Consider the following 10,655-nt stretch of genomic DNA (forward strand, 5'->3'; position numbering starts at 1 on the left):
CTGACTACAGTAAGTCCAGTCTCTTAACATCATCAAAACGTCAATTTAACGTCAAAGAAATGCACTGTAAAAAAGGCTGGTGTTTCACACAATCAAAGTGTTAAGACAACATGAAGGAAAAAGTGAAATTATTATTTTTACATATTTACCTGTATGTCGATTAAACGTAAATCCTTTCAGTTGTCTGTATTTTCAATAAGTAGTTTGAACCAACAATAAACCAAATTTTTTGAGTGTACTTCACCTACAATTGAACATTTCCTCACTATTTAGTCACACTCAAGTGGTTGTAAACATTTATAAATTTCTTAATTATTTATATATATATATATATATATATATATATATATATATATATATATATATATATATATATATATATATATATATATGTGTGTGTGTGTGTGTGTGTGTGTGTGTGTGTGTGTGTGTGTGTGTGTGTGTGTATATATAAATATATATATATATATATATATATATATATATATATATATATATATATATATATATATATATATATATATATATATATATATATATATATATATATATATATATATATATATATATATATATATATATATATATATTTATATATATATATATATATATATATATATATATATATATATATATATATATATATATATATTTATATATATATATCGGCTATTGGCTTCAAAATATAAAGAGTTATCGGTTATCGGTCAAAATTTCCATATCGGTTCCAGAAAGTTTGCTGCAGTCTTCACTCTGGCTTTTATTCCTTTACTTATTTATTAGTTGATAGATTGATTGATAAATTGATTGATTGATTCTCCTGTTTCATGTGTAATGTATTGAATATGACTTTATTGCCTTATGTGCTGCTAAAAAGAAATCCGTATCGGTGAATTCCTAATTTTTGTACAGCTGAATACCTGCAATTGTATCCCATTTAAAGATAAATGATCTCAGATAGATTCATTGTAAATGTATGAAGACGTGACTAAAAAAGCACATCTCAGAGATTAAAGGGTTGACATCGGTAAAGCATCTTTTCCAGCTCTCCCTCTATACGTCCTCAATATAAATTCAGCTTTGCTCTCTTGTTTCCTCTGAATCTTTCCGAACCCTGAGGGCAGGCAACAAAAGCCGCTGTCTCTGTCACTGCGTTTCGTCACTCACAGGCCACGACTTCCTCATCTCATATTCCTCACTGCATTTTATGATACAGAAATACTTGACCCTTCGTCTGCAAGATAAATCATGTCGCCTCAGGCAAGGTCTCTTCTGCAGACTTTTAGAAGTGTGTGTCCTAAAAAAGGACAAAAAATAGAAAACAATAACAAGGATTTGCTTGCTTAAGGGAAAAAAGCAAAGGTTCTTCCTGAATCAGGCTTGGGTATCACAGGTTTTTCATTTAATACACAGAAAGCCTTTTCTGTCTCCGTCTACAGTTATACTCTTAAAGGTGCTGAATACATAAATTAGTTAGTTTAGTTAACGTGTTAGAGTTTTAACGCTTTTGGAATTATTTTTTATGGGTTTCACAATAATATCAAGGAAATTATTGTTATTATAATTATTTTTTGTTATAAATATTTAACATATTAAGTTTATCATTTTGTTTTTAGACATTACACTTTTCATAATTAAAAATGTATTATAATCATTATTATGATTTATATTTATTATTATTATTATTATTGTTATATTTGCAGTTATTATTATTATTATTATTATTATTATTATTATTTATTGTTATTATTTTTATTATTATAATTATTATGTTTGCTGTTATCATCATTATTATTATTATTATTTATATTATTATTATTATTTATTGTCATTATTTTTGTTATTATTTTATATCATTAAGTTTATAATTTAGCTGTATCAAATATTATGTAATTCAAGTAAATTAAGAATTATTTTTATTATTATTCTTAACATTATTGGTGTTTATTGTTATTATTTTTGTTTATTATTATTATTATTATTATTATTATTATTATTATTATATTTATGTATTTATTGTTTATTGTTATTATTATTATTATTTAACATATTAAGCTTATTTAGTTTTTAGGACATTTATTATCCGTAGTTAAATAAATAATAATTATTGTTATTATTATTATTGTTGTTGTTTTTTGTTGTTGTTTAATAATATTATGTTTTATATAATATTTATATGAAGTTTATTTTAAATTTTTAGGACATTATTTTTTTCAGAAGTACATGAAGTATTATTATTATTAATAGTATTATTGTTGTTGTTATTATTATTAATATTATTATTATTTATTGTCATTATTTTTTTCTCAAGTTTATAATTTAGTTGTATCAAATATTATATGTTTCAAGTAAATAAATGTATTATTATTATTATTATTATTATTATTATTATTATCATCATCATTACATATAAGATAGTATTGTTTATCATTATGGTTTAAGATTTTTTTTGTGTGTTGCATAATTTATGAGGTGATAATCAAATTGTTTTATAATGACAGTCATTTTTTTTTTTTAGATAGGAAATATTCTTTCTGAATCAGGATTGTGGTTCACAGGCGTTTTTTCCCTGCCTCTGTCAGTGTCTACAGACACACACTGTTAGACGTTAAACAAATTCCACAGTACATCTCAATGGCACTGAATGCAGAATTTTTTGACATCTAATTTTCCGCCACTACGTCTTTAATACACACTCCGCCTTCTGCAGTGACACATCAATCCCATGTGGCCTTTCTTTAATGTTTCGATGCCCCCATGCTGTGAATTGTGATATAACACCTCATTCTCTCACTCACTCGCTCACTGAAGGTTTGATCATAGAAAGCAAGCAGACAAATGAACGTGATCTGATGCAATTTCAGGAATTACGAGGGTAAGACTGGCTGATTAATTACTGAGATTGTTGGAAACAGTGTATGATTTAGCTGGCCAACACTCTGTTTAAATTAAAGCTGTCATGTGTGAATGGAAGTAAGTGTCAGTGATTTCTTTATGCGTTTACAGGCGCTGCACACGAATGCTAATGCTCAAATCATGTTGCTTGTCATAAATAATTTTGTCCGATCGACTCATTTTTCTTTTTCTCAGTTTTTCTTTTGATATCTCTTTTCTTATTTATTTATTTATTATTTATTTATTTATTTATTTATTTATTGCATGCATGTATGTATGTATGTATGTATGCAAGTATGAATGTATGTATTTATTTAATTAATTGTTTGTTTGTTTATTTGTGTTCAATTTAGTGATTTGGGGGCTGTAAGCAAGCCATCCAGCCATGCGCCAAACAGTCCAATGCACTCTTTGTTTGTTTGTTTGTTTGTTTGTTTGTTTGTATTTAATTATTTGTTTATTTGTTTGTTTGTTCATCTATTTCTTCAATGGATTTCTTTTGTCTTATTCTTATATCAATTAATCTTATAAATTCTTTATATATACAGTTGAAGTCAAAATTATTAGGCCCCTTTGATTTTTTTTTTTCTTTTTTTAAATATTTTAGATTGGTGTTTAACAGAGCAAGGGAATTTTCACAGTATGTCAGATAATATTATTTCTTCTGGAGAAAGTCTTATTTGCTTTATTTCGGCTAGAATAAAAGCAGTTTTCAATTTTTAAGCACCATTTTAAGGTCAAAATTATTAGCCCCTTTGAGATATTTTTTTTTCGATAGTCTACAGAACAAACCATCGTTATACAGTAACTTGCCTAATTACCCTAACTTGCCTTTTAAACATTATTTAATAATAAAATAATAAATACATGACCTCATTCTAAAACTAATTCTTGCTGGACTGTTCCATGATTGGAGGGGACAAGTTTGCATGGATCTATTACAGTTTTTCTCAGTGGCTTTGGTGCATTTCTCACAACACTATTTACATTTGCACAACAGTTAATGCATTTCTCAAAACAATTAGTCATTTGTGCACATCATAGTAGCAGTTTCTCACTCCTTCCAACAAACTGCAAATGCTTTTGGACATGCATCAATTGCTTTCATTCAACTCCCTGCTATTTATAACATTATCAATTGCTTATGTCATGCCAGTCAAAGTTAATTAAACTTGTGAATGATGAATAATCATTTCATATAAAACTAACAGTCCTCATTTAATTACTTGAGTCAATACTCACAAAAAGCTGTTGAACTAGCTGTCAAAATTTGTCAAGATAATTTTAGAAAAATGTTTAAATCTTTTTTCCTGAAAATGTCTTCTAAATTGAACAATTTCAGGAATGATTTACAGACTTGTCTGTGTTCTAGTTTCAGTTCTAATATGTACTGCAATATTGTGCACAGCTCTACTCAAAGGGAGTTTATGTTTGTTGAAAATAAGGATGTGCTTATTCTTCTGCACAATGCTGTGAATAAATTAGCATTGCACAGAACATATGCAGTAAAGAAGTAAAACATACATATTCAGTGTCTTGTACTCAGATGCCTCACTAAATACACTTAACTGTAGTTTTCGATTGGCTGTGCAAATTGTATCTAGTGCTGTCTTGAGCATTTTCAGGAAGGGTCACCAAAATCTGACTTTGTTTGCATTGAAAAAAACTTAGAGCAAACTTTTATAATGAAAACATGACAAAACCATTTGACTATCTTGTACATAAACAATAGTGTGAGGACTTTTCATCTTGATGACACTTACACTTTCATTGACATCAATACTTGCCTTTGAGGAATGAGCTATCCATTTTGAGCAAGTGACTCGCTTTTGCAGGTTATCAACTAGGTTTTGCAGTTTGTACTAATTGTTTTGAGAAATGCATTAAAGGTGCAGTAGGTGATTGTCTTCAGAAGCATTTTTAGTTGTGCTGGTTGAAAGTCTCTTCACAGTCTAACAGTAACGATTAAAGTAAGTGATTTAAATGTATTTATATGTATTTTTATATTTTGGGTAAGGCATAAAACTAAAAAATGTTCATCCAATTAAATAGAGTCGGGCCGACATCTCTCATAATTCCGATAAGTAGCTTAAACTGTCTGTCAGCAAATGCAGATTTCAACAACTGCGCAGCCGTTTGTATGCAGCCCCGCTGACCGCTGTTTGTGCGTGCGATCGGTAAAAACCTGCTGAATCAAAACGTTTTAAAAACCTGAATCAATATAGGAGTTACCTTTGCACGCTTGAGAACGGATGACACAATGGCTGAAGGATTTCTCTTCTGTTCCGTTTTAGAGCTATTTTAGCTTCACGCAAAGCTAATGTAACGTTAGATGTTGTTGTTACAAATGGGTTATATCTTCACAGAAGTGTCGCTCAGCCACTAAAATCTTCCGATGAAAGATTGATAAGACTATTTTCAGTTTTATAAGGGACCCTTTACAGCATTGATAATGTAGATTTTAATTAGTTTAACAACAAAACACAAGTAAATAGCGCTATTCCGCCTAGTCTCTCCCTATATTGTTCACCATGCAACTCTAATATTCACAGTGGCGTAGCGGACAGGCCCGCAGGGTGGGCCCCACGTCGTTGCGATTTTCAATAATTGAAAATTCGGCAACCGCAATAATCAAACTCTTGGGAACAACTGTGGTCGGAACCAAAGTTCACAGGTCTGTACGTGTTCTCTGAACTCCTCTCAAGCGGTGGACTACTTCATTCTGATTGCTTGCCGCCGAACCACGTCATAGCTCATACCATAAAGTTGACTTGATTTCAACTCTCCTCGACGGCCACACAGGAAAAGACGCGCCGCGCTGCTCCTTGCCGCCAGTTCTCATTAAAAATGAATGACTTCTGGCTACTTTGACGCTCTCGCCGCTTTCGGTTTGTGATCGCTCCTCAGTTTGTGAAGGCTTCCCCGCGTTGTCGCTCCACCCCGCCTCCCTTCCCCGCTCCTCAATTTGTGCTCGCTTCCCCCCAACCCCCCCTTTCAGTAATCCCTGCAGGGGGGCCTCCGCATTTTGCGCTACGCCACTGGATATTTGTTCAGAAATAGCATGTCCGTTTGGCTTGCACGCCGCTGGTAAGTCACTTTTAACACATGAGAGAGGGTTCTTTTAATGTGCTCGTGATTAAGGAGGCTTGGCTCTAGACGGCAGGTGATTCAGAGATTTATGCTAAGCTGTTAGCATTGTGGAAGATCACCTACTGCACCTTTAACTGTTGTGTAAATGTAAATAGTGTTGTGAGAAATGCGCCAAAGCCGCTGAGAAAAACTGTAATTGCATTACAATATCATTTTTTTTAGACCCTCACCATACAAAATATGAAAGAGAACTTTAATTTATCCAGCATATGTTTTACGCAGCGGATGCCCTTCCAGCCGCAACCCACTACTGGGAAACACACATACACTCTTGCATTCACACCCACACATACACTGTGGCCAAATTAGCTTATTCAATTCACCAATACCATGTCTTTGGACTTTGAGGGGAAACCCGGGAAACTGCATGCAAACAGAGAAAACATGCAAACTCCACACTGAAATGCCACCTGGAGCTCAAACTAGTGACCTTCTTGCTGTGAGGCGACAACGCTACCCACTGCGCCACCAACAAAATAAGATCCTGTTATAATATTTTCATGATCTCAATATCCAAAAACACGAGAAAAAAACGTATGAGTTGCTGCTGAAGTGCTCTGAGAGCGCTGCTGAGGATTGAGCTGTCTGAAGGGCTCTCTTGAAAGCACAAATGTAATGATAATGGGTCTTTATCCTCCCTTGAGTCTGTGTTGTGTAAAGAAGAGCAAGGGAAAAGTACACATCGCCGCTTAGTTTTGTGTTTTAAACAGATCGAACTGTGGACTCTGTGGCTGAGTTTGTGTTTCCTTTGGCATCAGAATGTCTCCGTCTTTTATATTTACTTTCCCTTGAGCCTCTAAACAATGCATGAGAACACAAGCGTTCATTAATGTAATTCAGAAAATGCATTGCGGTTTTCATAACATAACTGCAGCCTGTTCAAATAATTAAACTACGGTTTAAAGGGGACAAAACATAAAAAATGTGACTTTTCTTGCATTTAAGTGCTATAATTGGGTCCCGGGTGCATGTACCAACCCAGAAAACATGATAAAGGATAACCAAAGTAAAGTAACTTTGTTTTTGGTAAGCATTTCTGCAAGCAGATGAAAAATTTTTCAGATTTCACTCTCCTATTGATGTACAAGCAGATCTCATTATACATTACTACAGGGCTGTCCAGAATACTCAATTCTGATTGGTCGATTCTGATTACAAGGTATGTTAACGACCGCTAAATAGAACAGACAGACACATAGTTACATAACAAATACAGTTTTTGACTGTTTGGCGCCGTCTTGTGGCTGAATAATACATAGTGGGTTAATATACACTAACCGGCCACTTTATTAGGTACACCTTTCTAGTATCATGTCTTGCCTTCAAAACTGCCTTAATCCTTCATGGCATAGATTCAACAGGGTACTGGGAATATTCTTCAGATATTCTGGTCCATGATTGCATCATTTGTCGGCTGCACAACAATTATGTGAATCTCCCGTTCCACCACATCTCAAAGGTGCTCTAATGGATTGAGTGCTGGCGAAACTCATTATCATATTCAAGAAACCATGTCTGAGATGAGTCACGCTTTATGACATGGTGCATTATCCTGCTGGAAGTAGCCATCAGAAGATGGGTACACTGTTGTCATAAAGGGATGGACGTGGTCAGCAAAAATACTCAGGTAGGCTTTGGCGTTTACATGATGTTCAATTGGTACTAATGGGCCCAAAGTGTGCCAAGAAGATATCCCCCACACCATTACACCACCACCACCAATGGTGGATTCATGTTTTCATGCTGTTGATGCCAAATTTTGACCTTACCATGCAAATGTGTCAGCAGTAAAGAAGACTCATCAGACCAGGCAACGTTTCTCCAATCTTCTATTGTCCAATTTTGGTGAGCCTGTGTAAATTGTAGCCTCGGTTTCCTGTTCTTAGCTGACAGGAGTGGCACCCAGTGTGATTTTCTGCTGCTGCTGTAAACAGGTGTACCTAATAAAGTGGCCAGTGAGTGTACTTCACTGTAAAGGATTAAATTCCGCCAGCTTTGCGTTTTTAAAATGTTTGGCGCCATCTTGAGACTAAATAATGTGCAGGTTATTTTGCGCTTCATTAGCAGATTTTGTTTCCGTTTGCTTTGCGTTTTTGACTGTTTGGTGACCATCTTTTTACTAAATAATGCCAAAGTGATACATCAAATTCTCCAAAAGTGCCAAGCTTACGACTTAATTTCATATTAGGAATCACCAATAAAATTGAACAACAACTGTGTCTTTAGTTTCATTTCTAAATGTTCGTATCACACAAAATCTGCAGAAACTCTTTTCTGGTCCAAGCCCTCCCCCAGTATCGTCAGTCTATAGACGAATTACCAACCTACTTCACACATGACGTCATACGGGTTCCCGCTTGCAAAAAGAGACCAGTTGCAATAGCAAACATGTCCTGTTGTGTGGTAGGATGTCGAATTCAAAACCGAATTTGAAAATCCCAAAATAGAAAACTTAACTTTCACCGTACACCACACTGCTTTAATGCCATCCGCAGACGTCTTTGGCTAAAAGGGAGCTGAATGAAGTGACGACCTAATTAAAAATGCAGGATTCTGCCGATCTCATTTCATATCAGAATCAATATCTGAATCAGACACGTTACTCGTTTTAGATTGCAGCAACGATTTCAGCCAAAACAGTTACACGTGGTGAATTAAACTGCGGACACTGAATGCTTAGAATGAAATGTGAAAGTGTAAGTTATTAGGTAAGGTTGGTTTTATATTCACAACTTGTGACACACACTCCCTATATTGTTTACCGCGGCACTTTGAATATTCGGTCTGAAATGACCTGCAGGTGTGACCTGAAAACAACATTAAGACTGTTTATTTGACTGTGAGCAATGTTGTATATTGATAGTCATTGGCTGCTAATATGATTTCGCTATTTAGAGTTTGCAAATAATACTTATGAAATTATATTATTAAGGAGAAAGTCTGAATGTGCCAATATAAAACCAACTTTACCTCTATGTGTAAGTTCACATACCCTGCTGTACAGGTGTAGTTCGCTGTCATAATGCAGTTGTTTTGCTTGATGATGAATACCCAGGCCTTGTACAGCTCCGTCGTCTTTCCTTGTCTTTGGCTAGGCAGAACCTCGGTTTTTAGCACTACAATGTTTTAAATCTGGTAATCATGGAACATTATTTCTTTCGCATGACCACACAGAACAACATTGTTGGCATCCAAGGACTTGTAAGCCTTTAACTTCTCTCTTGTTAAAAAACTTGGGAGTTTCAATGAAATAGTTGTATATTTCAGGCTTGGCCATTTTGTCTTATCCAATATCCATTGGGAGGTTGCTATCGCAAATGGATATATATATAACTATATATATATAGTTGAAGTCAGAATTATTAGCGACCCTGAATGATTAGCGCCCGTTTATTTTTTTCACCAAATTCTGTTTAATGGAGGGAAGATTGTTAGATTGTTTCAGCACATTTCTAATCATAATAGTTTTAAAAAACTTATTTCTAATAACAGATTTAATTTATCATTGACATGATGACAGTAAATGATATTTTACTTGATATTTTTCAAGACACTTCTATACAGCTTAAAGTGACATTTAAAGGCTTAACTACAGTAGGTTAATAAGGTGAACTAGGCAGGTTAGGGTAATTAGGCAAGTTATTCTATAACGATGGTTTGTTCTGTAGATTATTGAAAAAAAAAACTATTTATAAAAAAGATGGGCTAATAATTTTGTCCCAAAAATGTGTTTTTTTTTTTTTTTTATTAATAACTGTTTTTATTCTAGCCGAAATAAAACAAGTAAGACTTTCTCCAGAAGAAAAAATATTATCAGACATACGGTGAAAGTTTCCTTGCTCTGTTAAATATAATTTGGGAAATATTAAAAAAAATTAAATAAAATCAAAAGAGGGCTAATAATTCTGACTTCAACTATATATATATATATATATATATATATATATATATATATATATATATATATATATATGATATGTAATCAATGTAACTTAAGACAACAACAAACTCTGTACCGCATCGGATGTCATTCCTTCGCTGTAAATGCTAGTGCTCCCGTTTTTTTTCTGCAACCTCTCTGCGCGCATCCTGAATGCTCAATTTGTCTATAGTGATCGATGATTGGCTCCTGTGCTAGAAGGCATTCTTTTTTACCATATAGCGATCTATGATTGGCTGCTGTACTAGTAGGCGGGGCTTTATTCACCAAATTGACAGTTACGCCTTTCCTCATTTAAAATTTGATAATGCACAGGTTATAGTGTGCTTCACTAGCCTCACTTAGCCAGTTTTGTTTCTGTCATCTTCGCATTTAATTAAAGAATTACTAAACTATTATGGATCAGAACAATGTTTTGTGCCTAATTTGCTTGTCCGATTAGCAGGCCCCGCCCTCTTAAAATGAGCAGCAGCTAATTTGCATTTAAAGGGACACACACACACAAATGTGATTGTGCTTACACTCAAATTCGACAAGCTATAATAAAAGACATGTGAAGCATTTTGAGCTGAAACACACTCTCGGCAGATTTATTTGACATATTAAGAAATAGGCCACTATATGTGACTTTTGAACTGATCGGCTCATGGTCTTACTCGGTTTGTTTTTG

At 33.8% G+C, this 10,655-nt stretch overlaps 1 long non-coding RNA gene across 2 annotated transcripts in view; it reads right to left on the minus strand.

Annotated features, from left to right (window-relative positions):
• Positions 1-835: 835 nt before the first annotated feature.
• Positions 836-10,655, minus strand: part of LOC141384398 (uncharacterized) — a 35,458-nt gene continuing 25,638 nt past the window's right edge. For both annotated transcript variants that reach the window (XR_015476112.1, XR_015476113.1), the window contains one exon: positions 836-1,297. This is a non-coding gene — a long non-coding RNA (uncharacterized LOC141384398). The remainder of the gene's footprint in view (positions 1,298-10,655) is intronic.

This window comes from Danio rerio, chromosome 1, assembly GCF_052040795.2.
Source record: "Danio rerio strain M-AB ecotype USA chromosome 1, GRCz13ab, whole genome shotgun sequence".
Classification (NCBI taxonomy): domain Eukaryota; kingdom Metazoa; phylum Chordata; class Actinopteri; order Cypriniformes; family Danionidae; genus Danio; species Danio rerio.